The sequence below is a fragment of the Excalfactoria chinensis genome, chromosome 3, assembly GCF_039878825.1.
Source record: "Excalfactoria chinensis isolate bCotChi1 chromosome 3, bCotChi1.hap2, whole genome shotgun sequence".
NCBI classification, from domain to species: Eukaryota; Metazoa; Chordata; class Aves; order Galliformes; family Phasianidae; genus Excalfactoria; species Excalfactoria chinensis.
The window spans coordinates 78,369,867-78,394,166 of record NC_092827.1 but is presented as its reverse complement, the minus strand read 5'-3'; the positions used below and the strand labels follow the sequence as shown (position 1 = coordinate 78,394,166).

The 24,300-nt window shown below is 37.7% G+C and overlaps 1 long non-coding RNA gene across 1 annotated transcript; it reads right to left on the bottom strand.

Annotated features, from left to right (window-relative positions):
- Nucleotides 1-9,595: 9,595 nt before the first annotated feature.
- On the bottom strand, nucleotides 9,596-20,701 carry LOC140250805 (uncharacterized). Its single transcript, XR_011903282.1, has 3 exons — nucleotides 20,634-20,701; nucleotides 16,813-16,878; nucleotides 9,596-9,895 (listed from the first exon to the last, which is right to left on the bottom strand). It is a non-coding gene; the product is annotated as an uncharacterized lncRNA (long non-coding RNA).
- Nucleotides 20,702-24,300: the final 3,599 nt, after the last annotated feature.

The window sequence follows — 24,300 nt, the reverse complement described above, 5'->3', positions numbered from 1 at the left end:
AAGTCTGAGAGGGCAGCTGGTGGCAGTAGGTGTGCTCACTTACAGTTTCTATGCCTACAAAATGCCCCTTTGGTGGAGGTAGTCTTCACTTGCTCTTTTTCAAAGCAGCTGCTAGTTCTGCCGTAAAGAAGCCCATGTCAGTGAACAAAGCACACCGGATTGCATAAGGGAAAGATCAAGCAAGATATATTTTACACAGACATGTTGAACTCATACTTCATAAAAATACATTCCCAAGTGAAGACAAGCCTTGTACCTACTTCTTCAAATAACATACAGAAGAGAAGACACTTTTTCATGGTATTTCCACCTGCACTGGTTTTATCAGTATTCTATATCATGACATCATTCAACAGGCTGTCCTCTGACAGGGGGGTGGGAGGGTGAAAGGGGCCTTCCCCCTCCTGCCCCCTTCCCCTCTTTTGCATGAAACCAAGATACCACCCATTGTTCAATTATTTAAAAATGAATAAGAGCAAAGGAATGTCATGGAAGAGAACAAAGTAAGGTTGAAACAAATGGTAATTAAAAAAAGGGAGAATGGTAAAACTAGGGAGAAAGAAAGAAGGAAAAACACCTTTTCTTATAACTTTCTGGACAAAAAGAAACATTTATCAGTGAAGTTATATAAACGTTATAACAGCAAGGCTTAGTAGTAGGCACAGCTTCAAGGAACTTTCAAGCAACGCGATATTGGCCTCTTTTACGGGAGTGAAAATTACAAGTAATTACAGACAGCGGAATTATTGCAGATGTATTCTTGGAGATAGATATTTTATTGACAAAAACAAGAAGGTTTTTTTTTTTGTTTTTTTTTTTTTTTTACATTTCTTTTCAGAAAATACTGATCAATAAAATAACATAAAAAATTCTATAAGCCAGCCATTCTGTCTGAGCTTTTTTACACATTTTTTTAGGAAAATATTGCAGAACTGTCAAAAGAGCATTTCAGATTTTCAGAAGATGTACAGTTTTCTATTTGTTGTTGCTGTTGTTATGAAATTGAATACAATTCAAGAACTAAGTGTAAATTAAAGAACAGCTTTAATTTGCATCTCAGTTGGAAAGGAACAGTATTTTTTTCAGTATCTGATTTTCATAGAGCAAGAAATTCCCTCCCTACTCATTATTTATAGACATCTGTAGAGCCAATCAAACTTTTTTTTTTTTTTTTTTCCAATTTCAACATCATTGACATGACTTTTTTTTTCCCCCCATTTTTTTTCAAAAGCTCTCATTTTATATGTCCTTTTGTCAGCCACACAGCATCTTTTGGCAGACAACATGCTGTGCTATTTAGTTTGTTTATGCTGAAAAGCTTAATAGAAATGATATATTTAATGTGTTTTGGCTGGTCCACACATTGAGCTTCTCTTTCTATAACATAACTTAATAACACCAGTGCAAATCTGTGCAGGCAAATACCTTAAGTGTGATATTCAGATTTTATTATTCTTGTGGCAGACATTGTCTTATTTTATTTCTGTATGGGCTCTAGTGATGGTACTACACAGGTTTTCCTGCACAATACACATAAGTAAGTTAACTTAATTACTTTACAGAACACGGAGACAATTCTGTTGCCATATTCCAGTCTAAATACTTAGAATAATCCTGGAAACGATCATCAAAACATTTCTGATTCTATTCGCATTCACGATCTCTACTTGTAAATCAAGCAAGGAAGTTTTTGAAAATATTTCTCATATTTCTGTTAAAAAGGAATGAATGATTTGCCCATGATATTTTAATTGCATACATGGCATCGAGATCATCTGTAAGTAGGACAGATAAGGTCAAATGATATTGCTTACAGAATAAAGCAGACTTCAGACTGGATCAGAGCAATGTCTGTCTAGCCTTGCTATATCATCTCTGACAATTTTAACAGCAGTTTCACAGTGGCTCTGTCATTATAAGCTAAATATAGTCCTCTTCTTCAGTTTCACAATAAACTCTATCCATCAAGGTCTCCCAGGCCTAGCTGAAATCACCAGTAAGCAACTTACTGGAGTTTATTTACAGGGAAAAAAAACAAACAAACAAAAACAAGAAACACTACACATGCAAGAACTTCTGGATAATAGATAGGAGGAAAATAAAGGGAAGATTGGCTTGTATTTTCTATTGAGCTCTATTTGCAGCCAAGATTGAAAGTTTTCGCGGTCTGCTACTAATTCCATTAACTGGCACTTCATAGTGATACACTCAGTCATCTTCTACTTAAGACAGATGACTGCTCTCAACACCTCTTAATAAAATTAAGACAGTCCTTTCTGGAGGTCTTCCTTAATTACTGATCTTGTGATATCTTTGTAATCTTACGATTCACCTCCTCCTGCTTGTTGTTTCTGATCTGGCTGTTCCTCTGAATGCTGACTGGTAGGTGGCAAAATGATACTGTTGTCACTACCAATTACCCCTGGTAGGGAGTCCAGCCAAAGGCTGTCACAGACCTAATGAGGTGTACCCAATCAGGAGAAAAATGCAGCTCCATTTCCATCCCCTGGGTGGTAACTTAGTTTGTAAGAGTGATCAATTCTTGGTTAGGTTAAGAAGAGGAAAGAAACAAACCTGCATAATTACCCTGTCTGATCTCCTGCACAGCTGAGGTGGGGAGGGAAGCTGGCAGCCAGGAGAAGATCCACAGGCTGAGAGTCCTTTAATATGCTCTGCCTCTGAGATAGCAGCATCTGTCTTTCCTATTTAATACAGGCATTTGTACCAGACAACAAGAGGCATTAGACTTGATTCTACACTTATGAAAAGTGATGAAAAAATCCTACTGCTCTCAGGAAGAGCAGAAGGAAATGCTTTGACAGGACACAGTCCTGCTACATGATCTTTAGATGAAGACAGAGAAGGAGTAACATTTAGGAAAAGTATAAGATACAGAGGAGCAGAGCACTTAGACTGGGATCCATCTTACCTCCTCTTTTAGCCATCTAAAACTGAAGTGTCTAATGTATATCAGTCATGTAGACTACCTCTGTAGCCATTGTGCAGGCAGATAGATGCACTTCAAGCAGCTGATTAATGCTTCCCACTCTACCAGCAGCATATAAGAGTGTTACTTGTAGAATTAAAGATGATGCAGTCTCCCATAAATGGGTCACAATCTCTCTGGGTGGCCACCTGCAACAAGAATGGTGAAATTCTTGCTGACATAACCCAAAATCTGTCTCACTAACAATCACTGTACTCTTTTCAACACATTCTGCTGGTCATATATTACTCCATACTATTTGGGGAATACATTAACACTGTCAAAGGACATTGACGGTGGACTACTTTATGCAAAAGGTGTTTAAAAGTGAAAGTAATGCAGAAACATATGTGAAGAAGCAGGTGGATATGGGTTGAAGGCAAGAAACAGCTTGTTTTTTTTTTGGCTCCCCATGTCAGCTTTGATCTATCCTGGCAAGCTACCTGTTGGCACTTGAAGCTTTTACTGTGCATGTTTGCCCAGTTCTCCTCTCAAGTTGAAATTCACAGTATAGGGAGAGAACAACAGGAATGCATGACACAATCCACATAAAGAGACATACATTCTTGGCTTCCCATTATATCCTGAAGGAAGAAAAGTCAGGAAGAGTTTGACAGACATGTGCTTGTCTTACTCAAAGTAAACCTGCCTTGCAATAAATCACAGTTAGTGTAAGTCAACCTTTACTAGTACGGTCTCTCTGAAAAAATGTTGCAAACAGGATATTGAGATATAGGATTATTAATGAATAAAGATTTATTAGTGGGTTCAGGAGGTGAAGGCATGTAGCAACTTTAAAGTTCCAAAAAGTATTACAAACAAAAGGAAAAGGAAGGAAGAAAGAGATAAAAAGCAAGACAAGACAAAGCTGTCTCTGTGGAAAGCTGTGGGTCATCACCAGGAAAACATTCCCCTCTGTGGTCTCTCTAGCATAGCAGATTGAGACAGTGATGTTGATTAAACCATTGCCATTCTTGTCTGTGAGCACTCTATACTTTCCATCAAGATTTGCCCAAGATCCTGTGGGTTGTTTTCATTCATGATGCATTTTGTGCCAACAGGATCATGTTTAGATGGGCATAAGCATTACATGTGGACTGTTGCTAATGTTTTGTAATTGAATATCACCGGAACAGGTATCTAGAAGACCTCTCCTGTGCTCTAAGTTTTAGATCCATTAATGTAAACTAAAAGACAGAAGATGAGGTATGGGAAAAGGGCAAGAAAGGGTGACTTCCAATATACACAGCAAATGTATCCCATGAGAACCATCCATACAGTCAGTATATGCGCTTGCAGGTGCAAGGCTGTGAAAAAAACCATGATAAACCAACAGCAGAAAACAACAAGGAAAAAATATTGCCCTGACAGCTCTAGAAAGCCCTGCCACAATAGCCTGAGTAAACAGCTGCAGCAAGCTGTGAGCAAAGTCAGGAAGCAAAGCAGCAAATGGAAGTGCTTCACAGTGATTGCAGCAACTAAGGCGCTGCATTAGAACAGAATGTGTTCTGGCTGGATATTTCTCTATTCCAGAATCTAGAAAAACCAAAACCAAAATCAAAAATACCCTACCAAGTACACTGCTTACAACTTTGAAAACGCTGCTATTTGGCTTCCAAAGCTTCCAAACAACAAATGTTTGTATTTTCAATTAAATTAAATTGACAAAAGTGTCATATTTTCTTTCCCCCGGAATTAAATTCAAGTGTATTTTACAACCCTTTCTATTTGTTAAAAATGAAATGAAAGCTGGAAAAAAAAAATATATATATATATTTGTCATTTTAATTTCCACACTTAAAATCAAATCGTCGAGCTGAAATCAGCTCTAATGGAACTGCACTTCTGAAGAGAATCTTGTTACAATGTGACAACACTGAACCATCTCTTTGAAGTGTAAACTTTTTCCTTTCCCATTTACCTGTTTTACCCTTCTTACTTCACCTCAACCATCTGCACAAGACGTTCAAATATGAAGGTATCTCTTCATATACGGACATCCTGCTTTTTTCTGCTAGGCTATTCCTTTTCTTCTGTTAATGTTCCCACGCCATCCATCTTGTCAAATTGCCTCTACTTTGAAGCTTCCTTATCTTCTTCTCTTTTTCAGCATGTCCAAGGCAAATCAACTGGAATACATAATAAAGAAAAACTTGCCTACATGTGTCAACTGAGACAGAGCTTCTCTAATTCTCAAGGGAAATCTGAGAAGATCGTCTTCTCACCTTGAAGAATATTCTGCTTTATGCAGTACTTTCCCTCACTGGGATGGGCTTCTTCACCCTCTACAGATCTCAGCTCACCAGATTTACTATCATTCTTTGTAAACTAAGTGGCAAAGGTGTGCTATTCTTCTGAGCAATTCAGATCTTTTCCCCCATCATATCATTAAAGAGGTGGCCATTCGTTAGTAAGTCAGGAGATCAAAATTGAATTAAATTATTTTAACCGCAGTGAATGATTAAGTTCTCATGCACTTCATGGAATGCAAAATTCCACTTCATTTAGAAGGGAAACAAACTCAATGGCTTAGGTAAGTCCTCTGATGTATGAGTATTTTGTCAGTTGAACCCTGTTCACAGAGAGCTGAAAACAATCCCATGACTGAGATCCAAGATCATGCAGCTTTTCTTCCATGTTACTTCACAAACATTCCAGTTCTTCAAATATATTTTCCCAAATTTTTGCTAAACTGACCAGACCACAATCCATTATGTGGGTGTAATTAAATAAGACCCAGCTCTCTGCTAACAGAAGAGTGCTTGTTTTTTAACAACACATTACAAAACAAAACACAAGAAAACCACAGAGCCCTGGAGATTTTCAATTAACAGACACTACATCCCTCTGTGCTCAAAGTTTTAAATGTATGTTGGGATTATAAACTATGCACACAGTAGCAACGTTGCTGATGCTGACCTTGCAAAGCACAGCTCTGTGCTTTATGAATCAATCATCACAGCCTGGAGCAAGAGAGAAAATAAGCCTGCAGAGAAACCATCGAGAGAAAGTGAATGAGAAGTATTTGCCATATATGAGGACAGTGATTCCAAATTAAGCAGAATTTGTTGGTTTTCCAATCCTACAAGGCAAAACACTGAAGCCAGAAGCTCAGACATAGAAATAGCCACTTTATCTATTGGATATTGGGAATTAGAACATAGTAAGGCATCAGATGACCTGAAGAACTGAAGGGAAGTAGGAAAATTTAGGAACATTTTAAATCCAATTCATTTAGTCTAGTGAAAAGGGTACACATGACCTGGCCCCCAGTTTTACCTCTGAGCAGCAAGAGGGTCCCAGGAGCCCTTTGCTCAGCCACCATAACACTGCAACAAATAGAAGTAACCCTTCTGCAATTCTGGAACTGCCTGCTTTATCCTTCCAAATCATAGTGTAGGAAATGCTTCCACATTTTTATGCTTGCATATTTTCCTATTCTACCTGGTGTTCAGACAGGTTTGCAAGAGCAGCCTTAAATGAATTAGCAGAAAAACTATTCTGCATGGTGGAAGATCAGAAAGAAAATGCAGAAGAGAAAGATGCACATTAATGCTGTGTTTGTTATAAACAGAAAACTGTCATTTTCTTTTCATATCCTCAGAGACTCTTATGGGGTAAGATAAAAGAAATTTATAAAAAATACGAAAACTGGCATAACATTCTTATGAAAAGGAACAGCAAGTACATTTTCTCTGTAAAAATGTTATATCTGAAATGAACACAGAATGTCCTTACCTCTTATGGATAGGAAGCTCCTACAGATATGAAGATGCACATCACAGGAAAGTGTTAGCAGCTGTGCGGTCAAATATATAACATCATAACACCTGGGATTTATTTACATCACAGTTGAGGAACCAGCACCATTGATAGAACATTCTCTTTCTCCCATGTGTTTAGGAAGCTTAGAGGCAGCCAAAACTGGAAGAGACATACAGGAATAGGTTTTTAAAACTGAAGAATGCATTCACAGAATATAATGATAACAATAACACAGACCTCGCGGGTGGATGCGTCTTAACTGACCAATTTCAGAATGGTCTTGAAAGATTAATATGTGCTTAATTTTCCCAGTATTCTTGTGACATAGTTAAATTCTTTTTCATGTAGAGAAAACTGATTTGCTGAGTATTGCCAAGAATGAATCCATCTCAGTTCATAATTCACTTCCAGAGCAATCTTTAGGTTCTTTAGTCTTGTCAGCTGTGGAAAAGTCAGTCTTTCTGATGAAGGCTTTAAAATATGACCAAAAGAAGACAATAGTGAAAAACAGCAGAATACATACTAATTTCTTTGTGAAATAATTTAAGCATGAATTCAATCAAATTTAATTAAAAACCTAATTATATCAGTTGTCCCGTGCTCCTTTTAGAGAAAAGTGATAAACAAAATCTACTTGATTTGTGCCCAAAGGGAATTTTCAGATTATCTAGACCATCATATAAGCAAGGGTTCTATCAGGCAGCCAAACAAGTAGATAACATTCATTGTACTTCATATGTATTATCTTGCACGGTAAAGGCTCTAAATTTTTATGTAGTCTTTGTTCCAGAAGTATAAATGTTACTGTGCAATTGCAATATTCAACACGTTGAGTACACAGGATCACATCAGTGCATTTTAATATATTCACACTCCCAGGTAGTTAAGATCTTCCTCCCTTGTTTTAACTATCCTTGGTGCAGCTCCTGGGCTAGGGATTCAAGTAATCTTTCTCTTAAAAGTTTCCTTCAATGCATGTCCCAGCAATTCATAAAATCAGACAGCAAATATCGTGGACAAAGCACCATTTCAAGTAAACTGACATCAATTCTGTGAGGTTTGTGCACCATGCAATACTTCAATTTGTTTCACTCAAATATTAATATCTGTTTTATTTTAACATCCATTTACAGGAGTTTACATTCTGGGAAAGCATTGAAGTGTCAATCAACAGTTTGCACAACCTCTCTAGTAGACAAGCAACATCCAAAAGAAATGTGTAAATTGGAGCATCCAGTCACTTACTTTGACAGGTATTCTTCTCATTGCTTTGTTACTAATGAACATAAGAGTCCTGAAGAAGCAAGTGCTGGCAAGGTCACTCTGTCATTTTTGAGGAGTTGTGGCTGTTGAAAAAGGTCTCTAATTACTGGAGGGGGGGAAAGCAAATATTACAGCTATCGTCCAAAAAGACAGGAAGGAAGAAACATCAACATTTATCTATTCTGGTCCACTTAAAAAAAAAAAAATAATAATTTAAAAAGCACAAAAGAGAACAAGAACTACAGAAAACAAACATCCAAACACACACTTCAGCTCATAAGGCATTGAATGGGTTCAACTGGATTCATGAAAAGACTTAGCAACCACAGATGTGATCGGTCAGTTTACTTTGATTGTCCTTAATGTAAACAATATTTTCTTGGTTCATCTATGCAAGAGTCTACCAAACAAGCCTCATGTATTCACTAGTACAAATGGAAGCATAAATCACTACTGATGAGCAAGAGGGACACATTTCACAGAAGACGTACCTGAATCTGGCACAGAGCGATGTTTGGAAACTTGTATATCCCTCATTTGCCACAAGGTGGAAACAATCTCAGGAACTCAGTAACAGAGCTATAACAGTTCAAATGTAGTAGTTCAATGCCATATGTTGTATGTACAAAAGCAGATGCAGCTGATGACTTGGAACAGCTCTGAACAGAGCACGTGATATGGTTTTATATAGGTTCATGAATGCTTTTCTATACCCAATAGAACAGCATGGCCCTTCAGTGCTGTTCCAATCTACTACTTAAGCAACAAAGTAGTTTTCTAAAATGTGTTGTAAGGCTTGTATTTCTTAATAAACTAGATAACTATAAAGAGTCAGCAGACTGATGAAAAGAACTGAAACTCAGATCCCAAAGTTTTAGGTAGCTAACACCTATAATTACTTATCTCTCGAAAGACTAAATGGGTGATTTAGGATATACGCTGTGATTCTGTGTTCAGGTCAGAGTCTCACTCTACTATATCACTAGTTTAGAAATATTTTGCAATGATAAAAGATAACTATGTCTGTAAAGACAATCTTTTCATGGTGGAGAGAGGAGACAGCATAAAATAATGCCCTGTGCAACCTCATGTAAGGAGCCTGCTTTGACAGGGAAGTTGGACTCAATGATCTCTGGAGGTCTCTTCCAACCCCTACAGTTATGTGATTCTGTGATTTTCCTCTGCAGAATTCCTGTCTTGAAGAAAAGAATTTAGTGAACTGCTCTATTCCTCCCAAATTATGGACAAGCTAAACTCAGTGGCATGAGTTGCAGTAGTGAAGTTTGCTGCTGCTGAACCAAATAAGCTACCTCTATGTTCTCCTTTTTCCCACTTGATGGAAAAATAAAAGACTGCTCCTTAAACGTGCTAATTCACCAGTTCTACAATATCTTAATGTTCATATTAGAATGAAAGTATATTCTTTGACACAAATTGATCAGAAGCTATGAAATTTTATCTGTTAAACCTGTTATTCTCCCACTTCTGCTCAGCCTATTTGCACCTTTTTGTCAACTACTTGCTACACCTTTTAAGTGGCAGGCCAGTAAATGCCCTTTAATCCAAGAATCCTGTCCTGTTTGTATTTTAAAGAGGCTGACATTTCCAGTACAGCATTTGTGGTGTTTATTACACATGGGAACATTCCCTCACAAACCACTATGTTAGCCACAGACGAGCTAATTGGTGCACTCACAAAAAATATCTGTAGCTTCAGAAACACTCATGCTTAGGCCTTGTCTGCTTCAGGGCCACCATTGCTGTGTCTCACCAAGGCAAGCACCCAGCCAAGTCTTGCAGCATTGCAGTACAAGTCCTTCCATTTGATTTTGGCATTCCAAGCCCTGCACAGCTGAGTCCTGCTCACAACACAGTTAGGTCCTGTAAATAATTGACAAGAGAAACATACGTTGGCAAACTCTGTTCTGCCACTTTGCCATTCCCCTCCAGATATCTCACATTTCTTACTCAGTGGGTTTCCAAATGGAACTGCACAGTAAATTTACTCTGCATTGTTTCAACTTATGGTCCTGTGATTAATCAATGTCACTGTCTGGGGGCTGGGGAAAGCTGCCGGGCCCTTCTGTGTAGAGCCGAGTAACTGTTTGTTTAGTCTGCTCCCATAAAGTAAGCGGGGAAAATTATGACAAGTCACTAACAAGATTTTCTGTGCTTCGTTTTATGAGTGTCAGCTTTTCCCAAGCAATCAGTCATACAAAACCAACACTAAAACCTGACTGTTGCTAGATGCAAGTGAGCAGCTTCACATTTAGCACTGGTAGTGCGTCTTGTCATCACACCATGTGGGCCAGCAACTTCCTAGGGCTAGGAGTGCTCAGAGGTGTGGGGGTGCTGGGCTGGTAGGGGGCACCAAGGCAGGGATCAGGACTGGCCAAAGCTAGGCCAGTTGGTGCACTTGGCTCAGTGGGTCCGGCTCAGTAGCCCAACAGCTGAGCAGGGCGGGAGAAGGGTTGACTGCCTGAAGCCCTGTGTAGGAGTAGTAGTAGCTGTGTAGGAGCCCAGTGTAGGAGGAGCTGGACAGGGCCCAGGTGAACAAATCAGTGTTGCTGCAAAACTGTTGCAAGGCCATGATCCCTCATATTGACTTGGCCAGGCATGTCCAACATGCAGCCAATGGATTGCATGTGGTCCAGCACTGCTTGCAATGCGGCTGCCTTCTGCCCTGTGCCATCACGGCAGCAACTCTTCCCCATAAAACACTCGGCCCTACCCAACTCCAGGCATCCACCCATCACTCAGTAAGAACCAAACATCAATGCACTATTAACTCATCTCTGATGATGAACACACTGAGAATTGTAACCACTGTCACTGAACCAGCCTGATGCAGAAGAACAAAAGTCCCCACAGCAGAGAGTTAAGGATCTTCTGCAACATACACTGTCTGAAATGAACATAAAATGGCAGCAGCCTCCAGCAAGCTCTATGCAAGTTTAGAATGCAACACCAAGAAAGAAAAGCCGTAATTGTTCCCAACAGTAACAAAGTAAGCCATAGAGCCACAGCTAGTAATCACCCCAACCATCTGCGTATCCAACCAGCAACTCTTAGCACTGGCAAGTGATAGAAAAGATCCTCTTATTCAGGCATTTACTCAATACACAGCAGAAAACGTCAACAGAATTCAAGCCTTTTCCCCTACGTTCAGCGTACAAGATTCAACAGCAGGATTATCCACAGAAAATGCAAAGAAAGAAACAGTATATGCTGTGATAGTCTCTTCAGCACAAGCCCAGGCCTGTTTTAAACAAATGCTGACAAAAGCGATAAGCACATTTTCTCCTTACAGTCAGAATTTATAACCTGAAGTGGCTGTTATAATGGAAAAGGAAATGATCCTCTATTACTCAAATCAATCTTGTGAGAAATAACCTGAATAATGAGTTACAATTGTAAGAGATGAAATTAAGACAAGAACAGTTAAATAAGGATCTAAGAGAATAGATAACATTTAGTATGATGTTGGAAGCCCAAATTAGACTTTGAAATGTATGCAGAGACAGAGGAATGAGGGAGGAAAAAAAGGAACCGGAGCAGAGTCCTCAGATACAGGTGAGCCTTTTGATGAGAAATAATCAGAAGCAGATTTACATTATTTGAGGAAAAATCCCCATTTCAAATAGAGCTTTTGATCTACTTTTTAGAGTTTGGAACCTCAGAAGGATTTCCATTTACAGAATAAGATATTCCAAAATGTTAGCAACTCAAAATGATTTGTCGCAGATATGATTAGAAATTGTATCTAAAAGTATGGTGAACTGCAAGACGTGAAACCAATTAATAACATCTTTCACCTTGCACACTAATGGAAGCACTTCACCTTCACAAAAGCATAATGATAAGAAAATATTATCCCAGTTTCAAAGGAAGATAATGAAATAGATGGCTTTTATAATATCAGCTAGAACATTAATGACCAACTGAAAGTATTCATTGTGGAGGAGTGAAGATACATTATTGTACAATAGAATCTTGACTACAAAATCAGATTTGAAACACAATTATTTCCAGGAATAAGACATTTTAGCATTGACTACTGTATGATTTGGTACTATGTTTTTTGCTTTCTAGTTAAGTTTAGAAAAACTGAGCCCAAAGTACTACCAGAAGATGGAGCATGTGAGAATGAGACTTATCTCATTACCTGAATATATATATTGTGGTGATTTTACCCTAGATTTGTATCTAATGGGGAGAAACAGGTACTCCCAAAATGTGATTTAACTTGCTCTAAAGCAGCTGTCTAACATAGGTCAACCTAGGAAATACAGGAAGTGATATAATAGGTGATATATCTTTACTACAGTTTGCCTACTCGTTTATATAGTTACCTAATAAAACCTATTTATATACTTTCCTATGAAGAGGATTTTTAAGCAATCTCTTAATTTATCAGTCACATTGCTGTACCTTTGCCTTCTTGAACCTTCTTGATTCAGACCACAGGTAAACGAATGCTGAGGAGATCTGAAACTCAATCTGACAAAGCCATTACGGAGAAGTTAACATGTGAAACTGAACTAAGGGGAAATTATAACTTTTAGATTGCCTCTGTCATGAGGCTAGTTACATCTGCTTTAAATTTTCCAAATAGGTCTTTGGAAACATAAGAGCTGAAGAAATTTTTTTCCACAATGCAATGTGAAACATCAGAGAAAAATCATGGCAGAGGCCCACGTTGTTTACTGCTGTCCAACTTGAAGCTACATGGGTTCCCCTCAGAGAACATGGATTTAGAAAACACATAATATTGCCCGCAGCATTTAGTATTGGGTTTTGCCTTGCCAACAGCTGGCATTAGATCAGGTCCTTTCAGCACAGCCTTGATTATCATGCAGAACCTAAAAGATGTTGGAATAATCAAGCTTTCATATAATCAGGGGCATATTTAAAGTATTAAATGCATACCAAGAGACATGATTGTGTAACAGCTAACAGGCAGTTACAGATCACCAGCTCTGGAAAATGAAAGAGAGAAACAAATCTCTTATTTTATGTTGTTATTATTTCAGTGATATTTTGTAATCCAACAAAAGCCCTATTAAAAAAATAATTAGAGAAGTTTTTATCTTTATTCTCTTGCTCTCTTAATTATTTTCATGGTGTCTGGAGAGATTCTCGTGGCTGACAATGTTTATTAAAAATAAAAGGCATTGTAAATAATAAAGCAATCCTTAATAGCCATTTTTCCATAATCAGAAGGTGAAGTACTCAGCCCATTTTGAGGAAAACTGGTATGTTTCAAACAGAAAACTGAAGCATGAGAAAATTTAGTGACTTTTCCCCAGTAAGCTAGTGGCTGTTACACCACTATAACCCAGATCAGCCTTTCTACAGTCTTACCTTTTAATGATCAGAATGAAGTTCTGAAGTGATTCCTGAAGTGAATTCATCCCCATTATCAATGATAGTACTAATTCACATAAGTCTGAAGACTTAAGACTAACGAAATACAAAGAAGTATCTTAATTCCTGCTTGCTGTTAAATCAGTAATGAACAGTTTTTGTAACACTGGATGAAAAGATGTGAGTCATAGAATACCAGTGAGATTAAAGATATGGCTTAGATCTCACATAAAAAAATATCTCATGGTGAATACAATGTGCTCATAACCGAAATCCAATAAAGGTTGGCTAAAAATCAGCTAGGGTTCTCAGTAGCTGGTGACTATGATGCCTGAGTTATACTTGCACCAACAGATGAAAGTGGCTCTTATCCGTGGAGGTAAAATAGCATTTTAAGAGAGGTGAAAAATACAGCAGACATTTCTATAACATAAATGATATTAAACATACAGTTTGAGAGCATGGAAGGGACAGAAATGTACTTGCTTTAGAAAATAAATGCTCTGCCCTGAAAAAGAGAAATCATCAGTGTGTATGAATCAAGGCCAATTTAAATGATGAGGGTAATATGGGATTAAACATCTGTATTTTTTCACAAATGTCTGCTTTTATTGCAGTTTTGTTGTTGTTTTTTTCATTTGTTACATTTATTTTTTAAACACTGTGTAGAATAGCAGGAAATAGTACTATACTCACAGGACAGGATCAAACTTTGGGCTTCGAGATGTACCTGACCCCATTAAATATTTTTTGTAGACCTTATCTAAATCCCTAATCTCTTCCTTTCTTAAATTCCTAACAAAAGATTCTGGTGATAGGTAAGAAATACACACTGTAAAACAGTCAGTCCCTTCACTGAAGGACTTGATATTTTAGTTCTCAGTAAAGCAATGTAGTCAAAGGTAAAATGGGCAAAAGTGCCAGATCAAAGTCATCCAGGAGACAGAAGATGGAGAGGAATACAAATCACTCTTGGTCAGGCCAAACTCTTGACAATGCATTCCTGAATGAACATACAGACCACACTTTCTTTTCAGAGCTGGGCAGCTAATGCTGAGAAGGGCTTAGAGATTATGATGAGCTTTGTAGAAAGACTCAAAGCTCTAGCAACTATTAAATTTTAGAGCTGCATATGCAATTCACACAAGCATAACCATGGGAAGTCCCTGAAACCTTGGCTTGAAAAGATGAATTCCCATTTTAAATCTGCTGGATGTGTGCTTCTGCTTGAAAGAGTTCTGTCAGTCTTCAGGAAAACTTCAACACTGTTACTCTCTTTATGTTGGGAGTTTCAACAAACCTTCCAAAAGAACAATGATTAAAGAGGACCAAACATCTCCCTGATTCTCAGAAGAGGTATATACATCTGAGAAGAAAGCAGGTTAAATCTGGAAAGCTTTTGTGACCTACTACTGTCTACGCAGTAGCTGGTCTACAGCAGAGCTGATTTTAACTTTCAAGGCTTTCAATTTATCATCTTTTTTTGCTGTTGTTGTTGGCAGTTCTAAGAAAACAAAGGAGAAGATTTTGTAAGTTGGGAATTCTCCCAGGATTCAAGATGCTGCTATTTTCTACTTCTAGAGCAGAAAAGTCTTTTTTTTTTTTTTTTTTTTCCAAAACACAGCTGTCTGTGGGTACAGAGATACAGAGCTGATTATTTTCTTTCTTTCAGAAGGTAGAAGGGAGAGAAGGTAAGCTTTTTATTTCTCATTTACTCTCTCTTTGACTACAATATTTTTTTTTAACTTTCTGGGACTCTCTCCATCAAACATCAGTCTCAATGACAACCATTCATAATGGCATTCGGATTACATGGACTGCAAAAGGTTTTAACCAAATGATGAACACGACAATCATTTCACCCTAGTTTCATTTATTTCCTGCAGGAAAAGGTTGGGAGCAATTTTGCAGCATATGGCATTTTAAGTCTGAATTTGTTTATTTGCATTACAAACTGTGAACTGTTGACAGAATTCACTAAATTCTCCCTAGAGAAAGTGAGAAGACCAGAAAAGTTGTAAGGCTCTACTGTGACTGAGTAGTTGCACACAAAGAGCTGTGGTCTACAGCTTAATGTCCAGTTACAAGTAGTGTTCTTCAGGGGCTGGTATTGGGAACAACACTATTTAATATCTTTATTTGTAAGATGGACAGCTACAAGGTGGAATAGATATTGTCCTTCCATTCCTGCCCATAGCAAGACTGCATCAAGCACACCTGAACAGAGACTGAAGATATTGCTGAATTTGAGGTTTGGTGAAAGTTTTTAGAGATATTCAGGACTGCACTCACATACATAACTATTAATAAAAGCAATAAAAAATCCTGTTGAAACAAGAAAAGGGAAAGAGCAGCAGAAACACTTGAGATTTCTGTTGGAGAAAAATGCAGATGGCTCGTACAGAATAATTATAATTTGCTACTATTGGCGAAGAATGAACTAGAGTGGAAAAAAGTACAGGAAAATGTCAATGGAAGAAAAGAAATATGACCCTGATATGGCCCCAATTAACAATTTCTTTCCTGTAGTGCAACTAGAGCAACGTTTTTATATTCAGCTTATTCACACTGCCCTATCATTCAAGAAAGGGGAAATAAATCAGGCTGTTGCCTGACCTTTAAAAACACTGGTTCTCAGTGTATCATCCCAGCTAGTGACACCACTTGATTGTCTCCTCAAATCTCTTTCTACACATTCAACAGCTAGTAATAACAGTGCTCTGGGCCTTGAGTTTTCATGAAGCAGCCCAATTCCCCTGGTCCTTAAGGTAAATAAAGTATAGCAATTTGAAGCAAACAAAAGAGAAATTTATCATCATATCCACTGTGCCTGGAGAGAGAAAGTCAGTGACAACAATGAGATCTTTGTGACCCTCTAACTGAAAACTCAACACGGCATCAAACAATTACTTCTCAAAAAATCAAAACCTCGTGTTTCTTTCCCTTCACAGTTATTTTTAACTTCTTGTTCTGTCTCCCACAAAGATGGAGAAAAATGTCCAACTACCAGAAGAAATTCTGTCTTCATAGTTTGAGTCGACTCACAAACTTCTCAGGGAAAAACAACATGAATTTAAAAGAGAGTTCCATAGTTATTTATGAGTACAATAAGTTTTACTGGATGGGTATTCTTCTAGCACTAAGAACGTAGAATACAATAACTTTGTTGCACCATGCTGTGCTGCAATCCACTGAAAGGACAGAGAGTGGTAACTTTTAAACTAGATTCTGCTCTTCTCCTCCTCTACATTAACATTTTATATAGATATATTTATATAAGTAGATATACGGCCAAAGCAGATGATGGGGAAAAAGAAGTAAATGTGACCTGAAATTGATTACTTTCTCTGGAGTGGGAAAAAGAAAGAAATATATATATATATATTAGATCTCCAATGCAGTTTCCAGCATCTACAATAAGCTGTACAAACCTGATGTGTCCAAAATCATTGTCTGTCCTCCAACTTCCTCTGCAGATTCTTCTGACTCTTCACTGACTGTTACGGAATAGAAATAAAATTAGGAACATGAGACAACTGAAAATGAAAATAAATAAATAAAAAAAAATGCTTGTATAGAACAACTTCAAATTAATCCCTATTTCTTCTTATTGAACTTTGCAGCTGAACTTGAGATGTGATTTATCTGAATTGTCCATTTAGGTCACCAAGGTCACTGACTCTCTGCTGTCAGAGGTAGTAACTATAGCCAGCAAACAGCAGTGACTCTGCTTTTTTTTTTTTTCTTTTTCTTGAATTTCACTAAAATTCACTGATTATTTCACTGTTTTTACCATTCCTACTTTAATCTTTTGAAGCCGTTTTCTCATTTGTAGATTAAATTTATTCATAGTCAGTTCATATTCATTTATTCTCATATCAATGTTTTCCTTTAGCTTAAAATGGCTTTTCTTCACTGATCTTTATTCCCTGGATGTATTTATAGAGAAGAGCAATATTCCCTCCCCGTTCTCATTTTGAAAGGCTTGAAAAGGCAAGTTTTCTTCTAATGCCTCTTGAGCAATATACTCATTATTTAGCTATTCATCTAGTAACTCTTTTTTTGTACCTCTTTCAGGTTGATTTAATCTTTCTTGACTACAGTTTTACAGAGTTTTCAGTGTTGTAGCACACTGCTATAGAGTTGGCATGATTGGAAAGTTTCCCATATCCATCACATATTTAATTGTGAGAAATGAATATCTATTTTACTCTTTAGTCAACACTGTCCTGTAGATTAAATAGCTCTATTCCTTTACTGTTTATCCTACTTTATTCCTAAGTAATAACCATCTGATATCTCAGTTTCTGTTTTGCTAAACTGAACTGCTTATGTTCACTTCCTTTTCTTTCACAACAGGACACTCACTCATTTTCATAATCATTTCAATACTCACTCTTTACATTTACTCCAGTCTGAAGTCATTTTCCTCACAAATTTGGGACTTACTCACAGCATTCAAAACACCTTCCCACAACCTTGCTATTAACTCCCGTATATCCCTCCAATATATCCAAGGAAAACAACTCATCTTCATGGCATCATACCAACAGCTCAGTCACTGACAAATTTTGGGAATAGTAGATACACATCATTTTTCTTCTCTTTTAGTTCTAGCTAGTGAGATCTCAGGGAATATGATAAATTCTTGTTATTAAACATATACTGCATAGTGGTAAAGAGTCACTCATTTTGCCCCTTTCCTATTACTTTGAATCTTCTGAAATCCAACTCTTCATGGGTATTACTTTGAAGCTGATTAATAAAGCTGTTACCTTTTGTGTTTGTGTCACCAGCTCTTTCTGTTCCAGGACTAGGATCATTCACAAAAATAATTATTAGATCACTCATAAGATTAATTTTTGAGGAGAAAAACCAGTTCTACTGCCCAATGATTCTTGTTCTAGCACTACCCCTTTTCCTGACCACTGAGTCACATTCTTAACAATTTTGTGTTTTCTACAGAGCTACACAATACTGACCTACCTACATAGAACTAGTAATAAACACAGCATCATATCTGAAATAACTTACTGAAGTCTGTCTGGATAACAGCAGATGTGTTTACTTTGTATAGAAAAAAAGCCCACAAAAATAAATCAGATTAGCTTAGCATTATGTACGTCTAATAAACCCTTGTAGCATACTGCACATCAGTCTCTTCAGCGATTCTTCTCAAATACTTAACATGCTTCCAAGGTCTTACCCATGGATTTCTTGCTTTTCTGTTCATTTCTCTTTTTACAAAAAAGCACTGAAGTCTCTTCTTTCCAGCTTTATGCTGTTGCTAATTTGAAATGCACATTTAAAATCCTTCCTGAATGAATGAAGATTTAATTTGGCAATTCTCTCAGGGTTCTGAGCTGAAGAAGATCTGCCCCTGTCACTTCAGAGCATTCAACACTCTGTGTTCAGCTTCCTCTCAAGTTCAGTTTGCAATTCCAAACTCTCATTCCAATTACCTACCATCTCCTTGTCTTCATGTATGTAATTGGTCTTGCTTAAAATTGTTTGTCAGCTGTCCTTGTCCTTCTGGCATTTTGTATACACATTGGGAAGCTTCCTATCCTTCAGCCACCCCTTTTTACTTTTGGCTAATTTTCTCCATTTATATTCTGATGGCAGTTTTTAAAGGAAGTACTTTTCTTCAGGTTGCACAGACTACTGAACTCAATGCTATTTTTAAATAATATTTCTCCATGCCTTCTGGGGTCTCAATAACAAATACAGCCGAGGACCACCAGACCTAGCGTACAGAGGCTTTCTGAAGAAGAAAGGCTGCAGAACAGGCAAGAGGCAGGTATGTACATGCATGCAAGAATAAAAGATACTCTAGTTTTCTGTATCTGCTCAAGGTAACTCAAGCAAAACAGTGGAGTTCTTCATAGCTTTAAGCACTCTCCGTGGGTCACAAAAGCCTCCATTTTCATCACCACATTTCCTTCCATTGACAGTGTTGGGCTGGTTTAGGAAATAGCCTTTGTTGTCAAGAACTAAAACCCTAGCTTATAAAATCTATTATTTTTATCTCTAAGTAGGCTAGACATTAAATTACAAAGAAAAGAATCACAAAGGTCTAACAGCGTTTGAAAGTTCCTTATCTGCATCGACTTTCAGTGAATATTATTAGGTTCTCCAGCATTAGCAACAAATTACTGCATTTCCATCAGTACTGCATATACACAAAGTTATTTGAGAATGATTTCTGGAGACAGGGATAAAAAATGATTTGTGCAGTAGCCACTAAACACATGTAAATGAAACTAATCATAAAGTACATCACTCCTCATGGACCAAATAACATCTTGTGTGGCTCCATTGGCCCCCTTTGCTCATTTGTCAAAAATCTGTTAATGATGGTATATTTTAATTTGTAAATCATTATCAGCTCACCCAGCACAGAATGAAGGGAGGTAGCAAACCAGCTCTGTGACACTTGAGAAACTATGACTCTGAGGAAATCTTCTTACTATATTTTAGAAGAAGGAAACGTATCTGCAGGACATTCTGACACCCCACTATCCGTGTCTCTTACCACTGAAGGCAAGCACGGAATCCTATCATGTTCTTGTTCAATGCCCATTTTCTGGTGTTTCACAAAAACTTCCCTACCCAAGCAATTCTTTAATGGTATTTTTTTTCTCATAGTCAAAAACCTTAATTTACAGCCTGTTTTGAGGAAGGGAAAGAAGCCTAGAACAGAATAGCAAATGAAGAGTTTGTCAGATAGTGAATGTTTTAAACCATTGGTCCCCAATAGGTGGCACTGTCACTTCTACTGCTATCAATAAATCTATATAGCACATGAAACTATGCAAGAAAAGAGATAGAGCTTGTAAATGTTTGCATGTAATCCTGGTTGTGGTAGTCTGTAGGAGGAAGACCAGGATGTGAATCTCAGTGTCCACATCTGTGACATCCACTATCACCTTTCATATAAAATTTGGGCCTTGATCTTCAAAGATAACTCATGATTTCTCTATTCAGAGACTTGGGATGCTCAAAGATTTTAGAAGTGTCTAGAAACTTGCATTTGTTCTCTGTTAGAGCTAGGTGAGACACTATAATACAATTAAGTGTTGGATTTCCAGAAGGCAAACTCAGAACATTATGGAAGATGGGTTCTCCTTACTAATTCTCAGTCTGTACATCTGTACAGTGAAAATAATACAAGTATAGTGTTGCATGGTTGGAATAATACAAATATAGTTGGAAATAAATAGCCAGAGGGTAACTAAGGAAAAGGACTCACCAACTCTGAGGCCTTCTAGATAGGTGCTCACTAATTTCAAGGCTCACCACAAGAACTCCACAAAGGAGCAATCTCCAGAAAGAGATGCTACCTTAGTGGTGGTCAGCCCTTAAATGGGATCTGGGAGAGGTGGAGTTGAGCTCCACCCCCTCCAGGAGTACAGATGAATTAACTTCACCTGTGCTCCTGCAGCTGACTCATTGCTTGCCTCAGATGGTTAATCAGAGGTTCAGGCTGTGATCAGCTGTTTCCTTTACATCCAAAATTTCAGCCATACAAAATGTAAGGAAACCAAAACATAATGTCCCTCCTGAGATATTTCACCATGCAACTAGTCATTATCTCAAATAAGCAACCATTTTACCTACTTTGTGAAAGAGCATCTGTGCTCAGTAATACCAAGATGTGATATAAATTTCCTTCTAATCAAATTTCAGCAGGTATGAGCACCATGAAAGCAACTTGAATGAATATGGTCCAAGTCACAGAATAGAGCAGTCAATAATTTTTATACTTGCCTAAGAACTCCTTTAAGGAGCTGATCTGCCATTCAGCAGAGCATTTATAGTACTTAAAATATATGCCTGTATATTTTGTTGAGTCAAGGCTGTAGTTCTACAAAAAGCCCCATAAGCACCACCACAGGAGAAAAACGTCAGTAGCCACATACACTCCTCACACCTTGCAGATTCAAAGATCTTTATAAACTACACAGAAATAGACATAGAAAATACATACAGAGATACATGTACAGAGTCTGTGTGCATACATATATATACACATTAGTTTATATATATCTTTTTGTAAGATAACCAAAAGAAGCACCATGGGAACAGATATCTGATCCTGCCCAAGTGAGAAGCAGCTTGTGTACCTTCCACATGGCATGTGGTAGGCATGGCAGCCAAGATTTACTTTGTTAGCCAGTTAATGATTCAGTGTCTCAGGAAATAAAAGCTACTTTGGGGTCAGAGAACAAGCTAATCCAGGAAATAAAAGCTACTTTGGGGTCAGAGAACAAGCTAATCCTGCCTCCTACAAACTACCTCACTGCTCTCTCTCTCTCATTTCCTACCCATGAGTTTCAATAACTGTAATACTATTTTTGCTTTCTGCTGTTGCTTTATCATTAACATGATCCTTTGTGTTTCCTTCTTTAATCTCTACCAGGCTTCAGCTCTGTATTTTTTCAAGATTTAATGGGAATTCATTGTTTGGTGAAATCCACTGAACAGGACCCTGTGTGAAACAGTAGCTTGTAGCAATTAATTAAACAATAGGAATAATCTCACTGTCAGAAAATGCCACCACCTAATGACACACCCCTGATGTCAGTGACAGTTGATGAGTTGTCAGCAATAAAGTTATTTGGACTAGATAATATTTCATATATCTAAGTGATGATCTTATTTGCTCACATTGCCCAAGGCAACGTAATTCATAAAAATTCAGCTACCCTCGTGCTTGCTGATATCATTTGAGCTGATGCAGACTGTCACTATTCAGCATAAGCAGAATAGAAAGATCTCTTCAAGAGATCTTATCCTCTATGTCAGGCTATGCCATTGCCTACTCACTCCACTGGAGGAAAGACTGGCCTGACAGTGAGTATTCCAAAGGCAACTGGCAGTTTGGGATCAGCTGTTCCCAGTTTGGCCTACAGAGGTTCTGTTGTGATTTTGGTAGGGGCTGGGACAAAATGAACAGCTTTTGGGAAGGATAAATGCAAACAAATGAACAGAAAATATTGGCAGACAAAAAGCACCTAGTGACACAATACTGAAAAATGAAATATTGAATAAGGTGTTTCTTCACTCACATGCTAGCTAGAGGTAAGAAGCACTATCAAAAAAATAAAATAAATAAATTTTTAAAAAGCAAATATTCATAACACATTGCTATGACATTCTGATACCTTGGCTGAAAGCCAAATAGCTTGTAGACAGAAAGTCATAGCTCCGAGGAAGGGACCTTCTTGTACTTGTCCTAGCCATGTGCTAGCTGTCATAGTGAAGCATGAGTTAAATCCAGAATTGAAACTTCTAAGCTTTCTTGCAGCTTCTGGTCACTCATAAATGCTGCCTTCTAGCCCAGCTTCTTAACTTTCCTATTTAGTTGTGACTGCTGATTTGCTGTATTTCTAGGAAAGTGTTACTTGGGAAAACATTTGAGGAAATGGGCAGTACAAGAGCCTACAAGAGTACTAGAATTCCACTGAATGCTGACTTGACCATGGATAGAAATTTGTGTTTCTCATTCTCATGTTACATGCTGTAAGGCAGGCATGTCTAACCCATGGCCTGGCATGGCTTGCAATGCAGCTGTCCCCTTCCTCATGCCATCACAGTGGTGGCTCTTCACCACAGAGTGGCCCCCAGCATGCACCCATTGCTCAGCAACAGCCAAACTGACAGTGCACTATTAACACTGTGTCAGCTGAAACTTTTAAGTCCTTTATCACCAGAGGGGAAAAAAAATCCTTCACAATCATGCCTTATTCACATCATCGTGTACTTTTCACACAGCAGTACACATTTGTGAACAGTTATCAAGGATGAAGTACATGAAGAGAAAAACTTCATCAAAAATCTGATGAATATCAAGACCTCACTGCCGTCAAACAAGACTGATGTTATTAGTTTCACAAAAATAAATAAAATATCCCATTTGTTTTGTTTTTGTTTCTCTCTTTAAGGTTTTATGACAAATTATAAAAATTGAAATGTTTTGTTACTTCCATAATTATGATATTGATACTTTACAAGGGATGCTCTGAAAGTAACATCTTTTATTTTCCTGTTTATTTTTTTTATTTTTTTATTTTTATTTTATTTTATTTTATTTTCACCTGTTTTATTTTCCTGTTTATTTTTCCTGTTTATTTATTTTTTTTAATTTTAATTTTATTTTATTTTATTTTCACCCACGATATCAGAGGTGGATGTTGGTGTTATGGCAGCAGAGGCTGAACTGTTCCCACCAATATTCCATTACACTCTGTTGCCATGTGACAGATGGCAGCAGAGGGGCAGCTTGACATGGAAGTGCAGATGAAGCAAAGGTGTAGAACTGGATTCTCCCACATGGAAAAATACGGCACCAACTGACATTCACTGACACTTGCTGAACACCTACAGAGGCCAAACAGTGCATGGTGTGTTTCAGCAGTGGCAACAGCAGGTCACCTCCACTGGTGCAGATGTTTAAATATTTGGCATAGAGGCTCTTGTTCATTGCTGGCAAAAATCCAGAGCTAACAGTGGTGACTACATGGAAAAATAGTGTTTTGTAGCTGAGAATTTGCCCTATCAAGTAATGATATTATGCTCTTTGTATCTCCTGCCACTTCCATAGAATTAAAAATGAGGTATTACTTTCAGAGCAACTTATTAAATTTGCAGCCTAAGAAGATTCCTCTTCCCTCAGCACAGCCCAGGCAAGCCAAAAGTTGGGACACCCACTGCATACCTGGAGTGTGCACAGAACACTAACTTTGTAACAAATCAGAGAAATTACACTGGTTGTTTTCACTCCATCTTATTTTTCCAATTTATTTTATCCAATGCATTGTTACAGAGATGACTGTCCTGTCCTTCACATCATTGTTGCCTGCAGCCAGAACCTTATAGTTCTGACAAATATCCTATTTCATGCAACAAACACCTAA